Below are 14,810 nucleotides of genomic sequence, written 5' to 3'. Positions count from 1 at the left end.
TCTTCCAGTAACAAGATCTCCCGGTTCGGGAAACCATGATTAAAATACTCCCCTCAGATTTCACTCATTTTCATTCTCAATGTTTCAAGCTTTCGGCTTAACATACTGCAGAGGGGGTAACGCTGCCTGACTGGCTTAATAAACAAACACACACACAGAGGAGAAAAAAGTCTGTGAGAAATGAAGCCGGAATTCCGAGAAATAAAAAGTTGGAATTGCGAGGAAGTCGCAAATTAGCAATAAATAAATAAATAGGTGGAAATTAACTTGAAGTGAAGATTATTTAAATACTTTAAACATACAATTAAAAAGGTTAGCCAAACTACAACTCTCTCCTGAGTGGATAAATAGTGCACTATCTAGAGTGCACACGGCATTTTTTCAGACTGACCGTAGTTCACTAAAACAGTAAAGTGGACATGTGTTTGGGATTCGACCGCACACCTTCAGTTTAACTTACCTCAGGGGTTTAAATCCTCAGAGCCAGACACAATAATGTGCTTTTATTTTTATAAATCGAGGGGCTAAAGCGGTTCAGACGAGCATCAGCTTTTTCTTCTCCAGTGTTTACTGGCGGTTGGAGAAGCAGCTACTGGACGCGTCACCGCCACCACCTGGACTGGAGTGGAGTTTCAGGGTGGAGGACGCCTATCCCAACCCAACCCTCACACACTTCTACTAATAACAATTATAACGTCATTTTAAAAGTGCAATGTTAAATGCCTGGACCCATTTGATTGTTCTGAACATGTCTGTGCTGGTTTTTTGTTTTGTTTGTTTTTTTGGCTGCTCGAAGCTAAAATTCTCTGGGACTGGTTTGCTTCCAGTAGAACTGGTGCATCGCACAAAGTGGGTGGAATAACAAAGAAGACTCTTTTGAGGCACATAAAGCCAGCAGACTGAATCTATTTGAACTGCTTATCATACAGCATAACACACCTGCTGTCTACCTACTTCCATATGTATGAGCATAGGCGGTTTTAAACGGGGGCCAGAGGGGGCCAGTGCCCCTGTAAAATTGCTCCTGGCCCCTGTTGTGGCCCCTGTGCTGAACAGATAATAAGATTTATTAATTTCGACGTGCGCTGGCTCGAAGATCGGAACTGACATGACGGAGTGTTCTACACGGACTCCTTAAAGCGCTGCACGCACACTGTTACCTGCAGCAGAAAGACCAGCAGCAGCGCGAATTGTAAACTTCGGACGTGAGTGATAACAGCTGTCACGTCCGAAGTTTTTTGATTGAAAAGCCATCAGATACAGTAGCGTTGACACGTTTCACTGAGCCATATAAAGAAGTATTTTTTGAGCTCTTTAGACTATGCAAATAGTTGTGGCACTCCCAGTGAGATCTGCCTCTTGTGAGCGGAGTTTCTCCACTTTGAAACTGGTGAAGACCTACGGTACCTCCGATCCACCATTAGTGAGGAGCGTCTAAGCAATCTTGGTGTGCTCAGCATTGAATCCAGAAGGTCCAAGGCTTTGAACCTTGATGCATTTGTAGACCGTTTCTCAAGGAGTCACAATCGCAGAATCTTGTTGTTGTAGTGTTTCAGCCTGCTGTGAATGCTATAGGGTGATTCTGAGACCACTGTATGTGAATTTATTTTTTCTTTCTATTTTTCCCCCCTGCTGTACATAAAGAAAGAGTGAGATGATGACAGTGTGATTTAGATAAAGATAGTGATTGTACATTCAAGTCTCATGCTGTGAAAAAGAAAATTCATTCATGCTGTGAATTTATAAAAGTGTCATTGGACATATAAAACGTTCATTGTATGCAAAAATAGAAATCTTATTTTACAAAAAAGAGAAACATGGTTTTAAGATTTATTGAGCACAATTTATGTTTAGGCTATTGAGACAGAATGTTTATCTCATTGTATTTATGCTCAATGTATTTTGTTTTGGTTTTAAATTGTAAACAAAACATTTTGAACGCTTAAATATTGCCATGTTTTTTCCTTATGTGCCCCCCTGAAAAAACACTGGCCCCACCTCGGCCCCCCTAGTAATTTTGGTCTAGAACCGCCACTGTGTATGAGCTCACAGACATTTGACTAGTGTTCCTTGCAGTTGACACCCCCTCCCTTCTTGATTTGTGACAGCATCAGGATTTAAACTCACAATCACCAGATGATAGGGTGAATGCTTTTCTGTTACACCAATTAGGTACCTCTACCCAATCAGCTTTCTGTCAAAATCTTGTTGACGTCTACAAAAAGTGTCTGTCCAAGGTGATATTTCATCAAAAATAAGGTATGCTGGATGTATAGTTATTATCCTGTAGGTGTAATTTTAAGGCATTTTGGTGGTTAGTGCCTCACAGCAAGAAAGTTCTGGGTTCAAGCCCAGTGGTTGGTGGGAAGGGCCTTACTGTGTGGAGTTCACATGCTCTCTCTGTGTGGGTCTCCCCTGGGTGCTCTGGTTTCCTCCAAAGACATGCAATTAGGTTAACTAGTTACTCTAAACTGCCCATAGGTGTGCATGAGTGCACAGAAAGGAACTGGCCACTGAACTGCTACAATTCTAGCCAAGTCAACCAAACATAGCTTGGCTGAAAGCTACATCAGGTTCAGCAGTTCACTTCAGAAAACCCCAAAAAAATTAAACCTTGTGCACAAAATTTTAGGGTTTTTTTTTTCTGTTAAAGATGTATGTTGTACCATCATTGTTCCACAGAATACAGTGGTGCTTGAAAGTTTGTGAACCCTTCTGCATAAATATGACCTAAAACAACATCAGATTTTCACACAAGTCCTAAAAGTAGATAAAGAGAACCCAGTAAAACAAATGAGACAAAAATATTATACTTGGTCATTTATTTATTGAGGAAAATGATCCAATATTACATATCTGTGAGTGGCAAAAGTATGTGAACCTTTGCTTTCAGTATCTGGTGTGACCCCCTTGTGCAGCAATAACTGCAACTAAACATTTGCGGTAACTGTTGATCAGTCCTGCACACCAGCTTGGAGGTATTTTAGCCCATTCCTCCGTACAGAACAGCTTCAACTCTGGGATGTTGGTGGGTTTCCTCACATGAACTGCTCGCTTCAGGTCCTTCCACAACATTTCGATTTCCAAAGACAATCATGCCAAGGCTGCATCATCCACATCTCGACCCCATGCAAGTATCACAGAGACTGTCAGGGAGACAGTCACCACAGAGACAGTCATGGAGACATTCACAAAGACCTCACCAAAGTCCCAATCTCAGGCTCGTTCTTCTGACTTTGTTGTACCATCTCCGTCTCCCCCCGCATGGATTTCCCTAAAAGTATGCAGAGACTGCTACCAATGGCTGCACTCTCTTTTTCCAGCCCAAATCATTCGCGACAAGCAGTGTACCCAGTTCATCCAAAATCAACCAACAGACTGAATTGTGTTCACCCAGGACTTTCAGCTGGCTACCAATCTTTTTCACCATCTAAAAAATACATGACATCTCCAATCCTTCCCCCTCCCAACCTCATGGAACATACAGAGAGTCTTGTATGATGTGCTGTGGGTCCCTGCACTGGGTGTAGTTTTGAAAACAAGCTGGGATCCAGTATGCCTATGCCATTCTCTATTCCTGTGTTGATAAGAAATAGAAAACAGAGCATATTTAACCCAGGGGGTAAGCCAGTCTAATCTCCTTCCTGTTTCAAAACAACATCAGAGTGCCCAAGCAGATATTACTTCTAGACTTTCTGTAAAGCTAGCTCTTCTGAACGTTAGATCACTTTCAAACAAGTCATTTTTAGTTAATGATCTTATTTGCAAACACAATCTTGATTTTTTGCTTCTAACTGAAACATGGCTGGATCAAGCAAATAGTGCTACCACCCTTATTGAAGCAGCTCCCCCAAATTTTAATTTCATGAGTGCTACCCGACAGAGGAAAGGTGGAGGGATCGGAAATATATTCAAAGCCTCTTTTCAATGTAAACAATCCTCACTTGGTGATTTTACATGTTTTGAACACTTATGTGCACTTGTTACATGCTCTCCTAACATATTGTGATTAACTATTTACAGGCCTCCGAGACATTCAGCCAAAGTTTTTCTGGAAGAGTTTGGTGAACTGTTGTCAGTCATTTGCTTAGAGTTTGACTGTCTTATTATATCTGGGGATTTTAACTTGCATGTAGATAATCCTGAAAACACTTATGCCAAAGAACTACTTGCACTTATTGACAACTTCAACCTAGTACAACATGTACAGGGGCCATACCCTTGACCTTGTCATCACAAAGGGTCTTACTGTTTCTACTACTGTTGTTAACCTTCTACTATTGATTGTTGGCCTTATCTGATCATTTCTGTGTTTTCTCTGATGTTTCTATGTCTCCTCACATTCAGAACAGCTCAACGACTATGGGTAGGAGAGTCATAAACGACAACACGTGTTCTCTTTGAGCAAGCTCTCTCTCGGATCTCAACCAAAATGTCAGACTCCGTAGATGACTTACTGGAAATTTTTAATTTAAATATGACCCAAATTATGGATGATATTGCTCCATTCAAAATCAAAAGAGTCAATGACAAGCAGAAAGCACCATGGAAGCAATACCCAGCTGTTAAATTGCTAAAGAGAGAATGTAGAAAGACTGAAAGAAAATGGCGCAAATCTAAACTTCACATCCATTATCAAATCCATAAAGAGATGCTTTGTAAATATAATTATGAAATTAGTAAAGCAAGACAGTCTTTCTTCTCCAACATCATCAACAGGAATATGAACAATGCCCGTGTGCTATTTTCAACAGTAGAGAAGCTAACTAATCCCCCACCACAATTAGCACCTGAACTTCCGTCAGTTAATAAATGCAATGAGTTTGCATCCTTTTTCAAAGGCAAAATTGATAAAATACGGCAGAATATTGCTCATAATATATCTCAGTTGCAAATAATTGAAAAGTTGTGACCAGTGACACAGACAGACAATTTCAACACAATGTCAGAATTTTGTTTAATTGATTATGAGACTCTTGAAAAAACTGTACAAAATCTCAGTTCCTCAACATCTGAATTGGATATTCTGCCCACAAACTTTTTTAAGTCTGTTCTTCACCTCATAATTACAGATGTGCTTTAGATCATAAATACATCCCTAGAGACTGGCATTGTTCCTGTGTCCCTGAAAAAAAGCCATTGTAAAGCCCCTACTTAAAAAGAATAATCTGGATGCTTCAGTATTAAACAACTACAGGCCATTATCAAATTACCATTTATCGGGAAAATCCTTGAAAAAATTGTCTTCAATCAATTAACTACCTTCTTGATATCAAAACAGCTGTTTTGATAACTTTCAGTCAGGATTTTGTGCCAATCATAGCACTGAAACAGCACTGATTAAAGTTATAAATGACATACGTCTTAATACTGATGCAGGCAAAACATCGGTCCTGGTGTTACTGGACCTCAGTGCAGCTTTTGATACTGTTGATCACAACATACTGCTATATCGACTTGAACACTGGGTTGGGTTGACTGGCAAAGTTATCAATTGGTTAAAATCATACTTAAAAGATAGAAGCTTCTTTGTTACCATGGGAAATTGTACCTCAGCGTCAATGTCCTTGACCTGTGGTGTCCCCCAGGGGTTGATCCTTGGACCATTACTATTCAACCTTTATATGCTCTCACTTGGACAAATTATCAAGAACAACTCAATTTTGTATCACTGCTATGCAGATGACACCCAAATTTATTTTGCTCTATCACCTAATGATTATACCCCCCTTGAATGTCTCTACCAGTACATCGACCATCGACCAAATCAACAACTGGATGTCACAAAATTTTCTCCAGCTGAACACAGATAAAACAGAAGTAATTCTATTTGGGGAAAAAAGATGAAAGACTCAGGATTACCACTATTCTTGACACAAAGGGGATTAAAACAAAAGATATGGTTAAAAATCTCGGTGTTTTCATTGACAGCGAGCTAAACTTTGACAGTCACATGAAAGCAATCACTAAATCAGCATTTTATCACCTAAAACACATTTCCAAACTAAGAGGACTTATGTCAAAAAATGATCTGGAAAAACTTATACATGCCTTCATCTCTAGTAGGGTTGACTACTGCAATGGCCTTTTCACAGGCCTGCCAAAAAAGACCATCAAACGACTTCAGGTGATTCAAAATGCAGCAGCTAGGGTTCTCACACGAACAAAAAGAACAGAGAACATTACTCCAATTCTAAGGTCCCTTCACTGGCTTCCAGTAAGCTACAGAATTGACTTTAAAGCATTGCTGCTGGTGTACAAATCTCTAAATGGTACAGGGCCCAATTACCTCTCTGATATGTTGCAGCGGCCTAACCAAATCAGATCTACCAGATTGCAGCAGCAAAATTTACTGGTAAAACCCGTTGTTAAAACAAAGTGTGGTGAAGCAGCTTTTAGCTATTATGCAATACAGCTATGGAACCAACTCCCAGAAGACATCAAAAATGCTCCTGCTGTTGGCAGCTTCAAATCTAGACTAAAGACCAAGCTGTTTTCAGATGCTTTCTGCTAACTGATTAATATTGTCATCTTTACATGTTTTAAACTTTACTTAACTTTTATAGTCTCTGCATGTTTTAAACTTTACTTAACTTTTTTATTCTGCTGTTTTTTTTACTGAACTTTTACTACATTTTATTATTTTATTTCTACTATTGTTTAATTCTTATACATTTTTTTCTCTCTTCTTCCCCATTTATTTTATGTAATTTTATTTTCTATTGTTTACTGTTTTGCTTTTACTTCTGTAAAGCACATTGAACTGCCACTGTATATGAAATGTGCTATATAAATAAACTTGCCTTGCCTTCGATTGGATTAAGGTCAGGACTTTGACTTGGCCATTCCAAAACATTAACTTTATTCTTCTTTAACTATTCTTTGGTAGAATGACTTGTGTGCTTAAGGTTGTTGTCTTGCTGTATGACCAACCGTCTCTTGAGAAGGTGGACAGATGTCCTGATATTTTCCTTTAGAATTCGCTAAAGGAAAATAAAAATTACAGAATCTGAGCACCTCCAGGGGGGAGCTTTGTTACATCTGCACCAGAATCCACAATGGATTCCACTTCCCACAAATGCCCACAGCCTACTACAGTGGCCCACAAAGTTCTCCAACTTCTTTTTCTTCTTCTTTGAGGTTTTACAGCAGCTAACACCCACAATGTTGCATTACTGCCATCTATAGATTTTTTCTATGTCCTTATCACATCATATTCAAGCTGTCTTTCCAGTCCAGTTGTTCTTAAAATTGTAAATAACCATTTCCTCCCCTTAGTAGTTTCTCCATATTTTAATACACTTTTAATGCTGTCCTCTACCTAGCCTTTTTTCTGTAAGTCTGTCATCATTTCTTGCCTCTCAGATCTAAATTTCTTGCATGATGTAAGGATATACTCAAGTGTCTCAGCTTCATGGCATTGATCACAGAAACCGGTTGGAGGTTTTCCCATGATGTTAAGTGTACTGTTACAATTGCTGTGTCCAATCCTGAGCCTGCTTATTATAATTATTATTATTATTTGCTCTTTCCAGTTTGATCCCCTACTTCTCAACATACACACTGTTTTGGATTAAGTGCAAAACACATACTGGCTACAGATAATGGATGGATTTCATAAAGCAGATCTTGATGACTTCTGGTTGAACCTGTCTTAATCCTTATACGTGCCGACATGGAATCACTACATATTAATATGTTACAAGAGGGCTAACAAGATTGTCACAAGATTTCATAAAGCGGCAGCATCTGTAGCCACTTATCCAATACAGGGTCGCGCAGGCAAGCTGGAGCCTATCCCAGCTAACTATAGGCAAGAGGTGGGGTACACCCTGGACAAGTTGCTAGGTCATCGCAGGGCTAACACATACAAACAAACAACCGCTGCCAAAAAAAACTAACATCAACATCCTGAATGACTACCACCCAGTGGCACTTACACCTGTCATCATGAAGTGCTTTGAGAAACTGGTGTGGAGTCATATCCTTGCCTGCCTGCCTGCTGAGCTGGACCCTCTTCAACTTGCTTATAAAGCAAAGAGATCCATGGAGGATGCTGTATTCACAGCACTTCACGCTGTACTGACCCACTCGGAGCAGCAGAGGAGCTATACCAGAATGCTCTTTCTGGACTTCAGCTTGGCGTTTAACACCATCCTTCCACAACGACTGGTGTCCAAGCTGGCAGACCTTGGGCTTCCACCACTCACCTGCAGCTGGATATTGGACTTTCTGTCAGGCTGCTCCCAGAGAGTCAGGCTGGGTTCCCACACCTCACTGCTCTCAGCCTGAACACTGGCTCGCCACAGGGTTGTCTACTTAGTCCACTCCTTTACTGTATCCCAGCAACCTGCAAAAAAAAATTTTGCAGGTGCAAATTTCTCTGCTCAGAGGGCAAAAATGCCCAATATAGTTTGTTACTTGGACGTGAGGGACAGCAATACTCAAACCATGACATTTTTACATACAGTATAATCAACACTGCTATGGCTATCCACCAGAAAAACACAACTGAATTGTTGATAACTTTCACATGAACTTGTACCATGATGTAACTTTTACAGCAGAGTTAAGTCTGAAATCATAGGTTTGAATGACTAAAAATCATTTATCACATTTCCGTAGCGAGCAGTCAACAGCTGGCCAAGGCAGCTGTCTCCACTAACGCAGTCAGTAACTATTATACATAAAAGACCAGAATTTGGACATTTTTGTATTCAAATTTGAGACAATCTTTTGAAAAACATGTAAAAATCCATAAAGTTGAATTGCTTGGAGCAGACCATTAACCGAACTCCTTGACATATTTCCTCTTTTTTTGCATTTTATCATGAAAAATCGGGCAACATTTTTATTAATATGATCTAACAGAGGTAAATAATAAATATTATCCATATAATGCTGTCTTTATTGCTTGTAATTGGGAAGAATTGAACATCTGGTAAGTATCTTTTATATAAATTGTTATGGCTGTATTGATTTAAAAAGCCACCAGACCCGCAAACATGTCCAGTGTAACAAAAACAAAAATATGAACATCCCACAAGGGTTAATAAAACTATTTGAGATAACATCTTTAAATAAACCATCTTGAACGTTCAATGCAAAGGCTATTATCAGAACCTCACCTCTATCTAGTCACTTAGCCAATCGAACTCAGTGAAGTCCCTGATGAAGGAGATCACATGGGGGTTCATGTAGGAAGTCTTCCGCTTCACCACTCTCCCAGTCTTCTTGCTCATCTGCTCCTTGGCACTGCACTTAGTGGAGTCAGGATTAATCCTGACCCAAAACCTATGAAAATGAGTGTAGGAGTTAGAGAGTGGGACAATATTTACATGTCAACGAGTCTTCTGTTCTCCAATAAAGCATTCAAGTTGTAAGGAGACTTCAACCTACACTATTTACATACTCAAGACCAATAACATTTTAAAGGAAGAGGGTGATTTTGAACAGCTTTTCAATTGTCAATTTGCTTTTACATTTCAATCTTTACAATCAACTACTTGAGATAGTTAATACCTCAGAACAAACTCCAATGTTGTGTTGGCTTCCACCTGATACTCTAGGTTGAAAACATAGTAACAGGCGAAGAGAGCGGCCAAGGCAGTGGTGAAGTCAGTCAGGTGAGCAGCAGGTGGAATTATGACCCTCCCTTCGATCGACAGCATCCATTTTTTCACAGTCAGGATTGTCTCTCCTTAGTCAGAGTCAGACATTACAAAAATTATATTTCATCGCAATACATTCCATAAATGATTTGCTCCACATGAATGACTGTAAAAACAGGTCAAGGAGCATACATATCTTCCAAGCAGTGCATAAAACAGATAAAAGGAGCAGATAAAGTAACTGGGTTGGTGAAAGATAAACAAAAAGTGACACATGCATATGTTCTCCCCGTGTCCGTGTGGGTTTCCTCCGGGTGCTCCGGTTTCCCCCACAGTCCAAAGACATGCAGGTTAGGTTAACTGGTGACTCTAAATTGACCGTAGGTGTGAATGTGAGTGTGAATGGTTGTCTGTGTCTATGTGTCAGCCCTGTGATGACCTGGCGACTTGTCCAGGGTGTACCCCGCCTTTCGCCCATAGTCAGCTGGGATAGGCTCCAGCTTGCCTGCGACCCTGTAGAAGGATAAAGCGGCTAGAGATAATGAGATGAGATGAGAGACACATGCATAGCAAGCAATCTGAAAAAGCAATAATGACAGCAGAGGTGGCTACTAGGAATGATGAGTACACCATTATCTGTATCTGTTCAAATCAACTAAATTATCTATATCCGTACTCTGAATGGGGCTTAACCCGGAAGTGGGTGTGGTTTAACCCAGAAATAGGCTGGTCTTACCCCAGAAGTTGTCTTTTTCGCCAAAAATTTATACGAGTTGATCAGAAGTTTCTATATGTATTGTTTATTAGAAAACTATTTACATAAAAGCCTCCAAATTTAGCTTCAGATAAATGTTTTTGATCACAAGAGTCAGAGAACTATTTACAGATAAAGGTTTTATAAACAGAACATGAATAAACTTCAGTGAATCAATGAACACATGCAGGATTAAGAGGTATGAAGTAAAATGCATGAACTTGAGTTTTCGTACTCAACATAACTTTTTTTTATTACTGTGTGTTTAGTGTTTCCTCTAGTTTTTTTTTAAAGCAGTGGGAGCAGGACAATGTCAAATGCAATGTTCCTTATGTGGTCTGAGAGCAAGCGCGAGAGTGAGAGGTGTATGTGTGCATGTGTTCAGGTTTTGAAGTCTGTGTGGGCCTTGTATTACAAGCTGGAAATCCTGAACGGTGCAGAAGCAGTGAATGACGCAACACGAGCTGCATTCACTACTGTTTCCAGACTAGACTTTCTTTGCTTGCGCCGTCTATATTCAAAGGAATCATTAACATAGAATGTGAAACTTACCAAGCATTATGATCCTTGGAGTGATGGGGAGAGACAGCTGGGTCTCTGCGTCTGTGGCAGTGGTTGTCGCCTATGAATGCCAGTAAAGATAAGAGTTACTTGAAATGAACTAGATGGTATATTATCTCTATGGAAAAAATGCTTTTTCGAATTTGTTGATAAGGAAGCAATGTGCCATATTTTTTGTTGCTCTGATGGTTTGTGCACATTTACACCCCTTGGAAATAAAAAAATAAAGTGCCACACTAACCTTATGCCAGGCTATATCAGTTTTCTCCTAATAATTCAAATATTGTGCACACAGTGGACAAGTGACTATACCCAGCATGCTCTACAAAAGAATTGAGATAGAAGTGTTGTGGGATAGATGTGGGTTATAGTGTGAGGTGAGGTATATCAATGAAAAAGTGCTTAATCACCAATAACATAAAGGTGCCCTCTAACAATATACCTGGCCTGAAACCCACTGTCTCAAACTATTAACAACCTTAAACTACAAACTCCTAGGAAGACAGGATTGCCAGATGCAAACGTGCATTTACTTGAACTCAAGTACAAGATGCCATTGGAGGCTCGCCAACCTGCAATACAATTTGGGGGGTGTAAAATGTTTCACTCTAATCAGAGAAAATAATTCTGGTATCAATTGTTGAAAACTGTAAATAAAATATTTAAGTAATTAAGGCATTTACATCAGCAAGGAGAAAAAGTGAATCCTCTTGCTCTTTGAAGTGTGCCAACATCACAAGCATTGCTGCTAGGCCGTTAGTTCCTTCTCAGTCCTCCTTCAGGGCTTCCTTCAGAACAGCTCTTACTTCCTTCCCCCACCTTGTAATCTGACTTCTGAAGAAATCCAGGACTCTTTACCCTTTTTGTCCAAGTCTTCATTCAGTCTTGTGTATAGGTCAACACTGGTGAGAGTGGTGAATTGTGACAATAAAAACTTCTGTGAAAAGAGAAATGGCCACTCTTTACCCATGTCCACAATACTTGGGGAAGGGTTTGCACTGATATATTCCTGCTGTTTGGCATAAGTGATTGCCATTAGGTCTTCTACCCTTCCTCTCTCAGCGCCCTTGAGTCCCTCTTGGCTGAATACAGTTAGGTCCATATATATTTGGACACTGACAAATTTTGTTTTTTTACTTGTTTACTGAAACATATTCAAGTTATAGTTATATAATGGACGTGGACATAAAGTCCAGACTTTCAGCTTTCATTTGAGGGTATCCACATTAAAATTCAATGAAGGGTTTAGGAGTTTCAGCTCCTTAACATGTGCCACCCTGTTTTTAAAGGGACCAAAAGTAATTGGACAATTGACTCAAAGGCTATTTCATGGGCAGGTGTGGGCAATTCCTTTGTTATGTCATTCTCATTTAAGCAGATTAAAGGCCTGGAGTTGATTTGAGGTGTGGTGCTTGCATTTGGAAGATTTTGCTGTGAAGAAAACATGCGGTCAAAGGAGCTCTCCATGCAGGTGAAACAAGCCATCCTTAAGCTGCGAAAACAGAAAAAAAACATCCGAGAAATTGCTACAATATTAGGAGTGGCAAAATCTATAGTTTGGTACATCCTGAGAAAGAAATAAAGCACTGGTGAACTCATCAATGCAAAAAGACCTGGACGCCCACAGAAGACAACAGTGGTGGATGATCGCAGAATAATTTCCATGGTGAAGAGAAACCCCTTCACAACAGCCAACCAAGTGAACAACACTCTCCAGGAGGTAGGCGTATCAATATCCAAATCTACCATAAAGAGAAGACTGTATGAAAGTAAATACAGAGGGTTCACTGCACAGTGCAAGCCACTCATAAGCCTCAAGAATAAAAAGTCTAGATTGGACTTTGCTAAAAAAACATCTAAAAAAGCCAGCACAGTTCTGGAAGAACATTCTTTGGACAGATGAAACCAAGATCAACCTCTACCAGAATGATGGAAAGAAAAAAGTATGGTGAAGGCGTGGTACAGCTCATGATCCAAAGCATACCACATCATCTGTAAAACACGGTGGAGGCAGTGTGATGGCTTGGGCATGCATGGCTGCCAGTGGCACCGGGTCACTAGTGTTTATTGATGATGTGACACAGGACAGAAGCAGCTGGATGAATTCTGAGGTATTCAGAGACATACTGTGTGCTCAAATCCAGCCAAACTGATTGGTCGGCATTTCATAATACAGATGGACAATGACCCAAAACATAAAGCCAAAGCAACCCAGGAGTTTATTAAAGCAAAGAAGTGGAATATTCTTGAATGGCCAAGTCAGTCACCTGATCTCAACCCAATTGAGCATGCATTTCACTTGTTAAAGACTAAACTTCAGACAGAAAGGCCCACAAACAAACAGCAACTGAAAACCACTGCAGTAAAGGCCTGGCAGAGCATTAAAAAGGAGGAACCACAGCGTCTAGTGATGTCCATGAGTTCAAGACTTCAGGCAGTCATTGCCAACAAAGGGTTTTCAACCAAGTATTAGAAATGAACATTTTATTTACAATTATTTAATTTGTCCAATTACTTTTGAGCCCCTGAAATGAAGGGATTGTGTTTTTAAAAATGCTTTAGTTCCTCACATTTTTATGCAATCATTTTGTTCAACCCACTGAATTAAAGCTGAAAGTCTGAACTTCAACTGCATCTGAATTGTTTTGTTCAAAATTCATTGTGGTAATGTACAGAACCAAAATTAGAAAAATGTTGTCTCTGTCCAAATATTTATTGACCTAACTGTATATCCAACATCTCAAGCTTCTTTTCCTCTAATGATGCTGATGTTTCCTCATCTGGATAGTCCTCTGGCTGCCAACGAACACACCCATAACTGTTGACTCTTACACATGTAGACTCTTACACATGTTGACTCTTACACACTGCTGGCTGGTCATCATCACCATCGTTATCATCTCTCTGGGTGCATTTGGGCTTCCTCAGACAGGAAAGATTGTTGCCTCAATTCAAATATTCTACTCTGGTCTTGAGCTGACTTAAAACACTGAAATACCCACATCCAATTAGCTCCCCCTCTTCATTTTTGTCTAAAAAGCTATTTGGATATTTTTGAGTTATAGCTTTTGCCACTACCACACACTCTCTGCGAGTAAGGTTCAAGGAATGCTCTCTTATCGCATCAACGGTGACTCTTATCAAGTGTCGGCGGTCCTCCGTAGCTGGCCTCTCACTAGCATCTACTGCTCTTCTAAGAGTCGGCCTTACTTTGTTCCATGGCACCTCAAAACTGTCCACCCATGCAGAGATGGGACTGGTGGGTGATATGGGGCATGTGCTGGAAGAGGCAACTGGCCGTGGCTCAGACGATGAAGGGCTCAGCTGGGGATCGACAGGACCTGCATTACACACATATGAGTGAAAACACACAAAAGGTTGTGACCAGTTTGATACCATAAAATAATGTCCTCCAAATTTTCTATATAACCCTATATTAAGATATAGGTCTGCAAGTACTTATTTTGATTATTGAATAATCTGTCAATCACTATCTGGAAAAGACTTAAATTCTCTGACATTTAAGTCACAAATTAATGAGCAACAAACAAACAAAATTGCAAGAAAACAGTTTAACATGCTCTGACATTATGAAGTCATAAATCTGTGATGTTTTTCTTGTTTATTTATTTATTTACATGTTTGAAATAAAGATCACTAAACTAATATGTTAATTAAAGCAACTGTAATCTCACCTTTCAAGGAATGAAGAATCTTTCTGCACTGAATGGGTGTGAGCAGATGTTTGATGTCATCTTCTTGAATGAACTGCAGATCATCTGGTCCTTCAACACCTACTTTGGTCACCAACTCATTGACCAAAGTTTGAAGTTTCGCTTCATCTAGCTGTGGTAGTGCAGTCTGTATTGCCTTCTCAATGGAGT

General features: G+C 39.8%; 1 protein-coding gene across 1 annotated transcript in view; it reads right to left on the bottom strand.

The window, feature by feature from the left end:
- LOC132870988 (zinc finger protein 271-like) overlaps positions 1–576 on the bottom strand; it is a 96,955-nt gene extending 96,379 nt beyond the window's left edge. Inside the window, exon 1 of the mRNA XM_060905070.1 lies at positions 461–576. The gene's annotated coding sequence lies outside the window, so the exon portion shown is untranslated. The remainder of the gene's footprint in view (positions 1–460) is intronic.
- Between the last annotated feature and the right edge of the window lie 14,234 nt (positions 577–14,810).

The sequence above is a fragment of the Neoarius graeffei genome, chromosome 22 (genome assembly GCF_027579695.1).
Source record: "Neoarius graeffei isolate fNeoGra1 chromosome 22, fNeoGra1.pri, whole genome shotgun sequence".
Taxonomy (NCBI): Eukaryota; Metazoa; Chordata; class Actinopteri; order Siluriformes; family Ariidae; genus Neoarius; species Neoarius graeffei.
The sequence above is the reverse complement of the archived record's forward strand: the minus strand, read 5'-3'. Positions and strand labels throughout refer to the sequence as shown.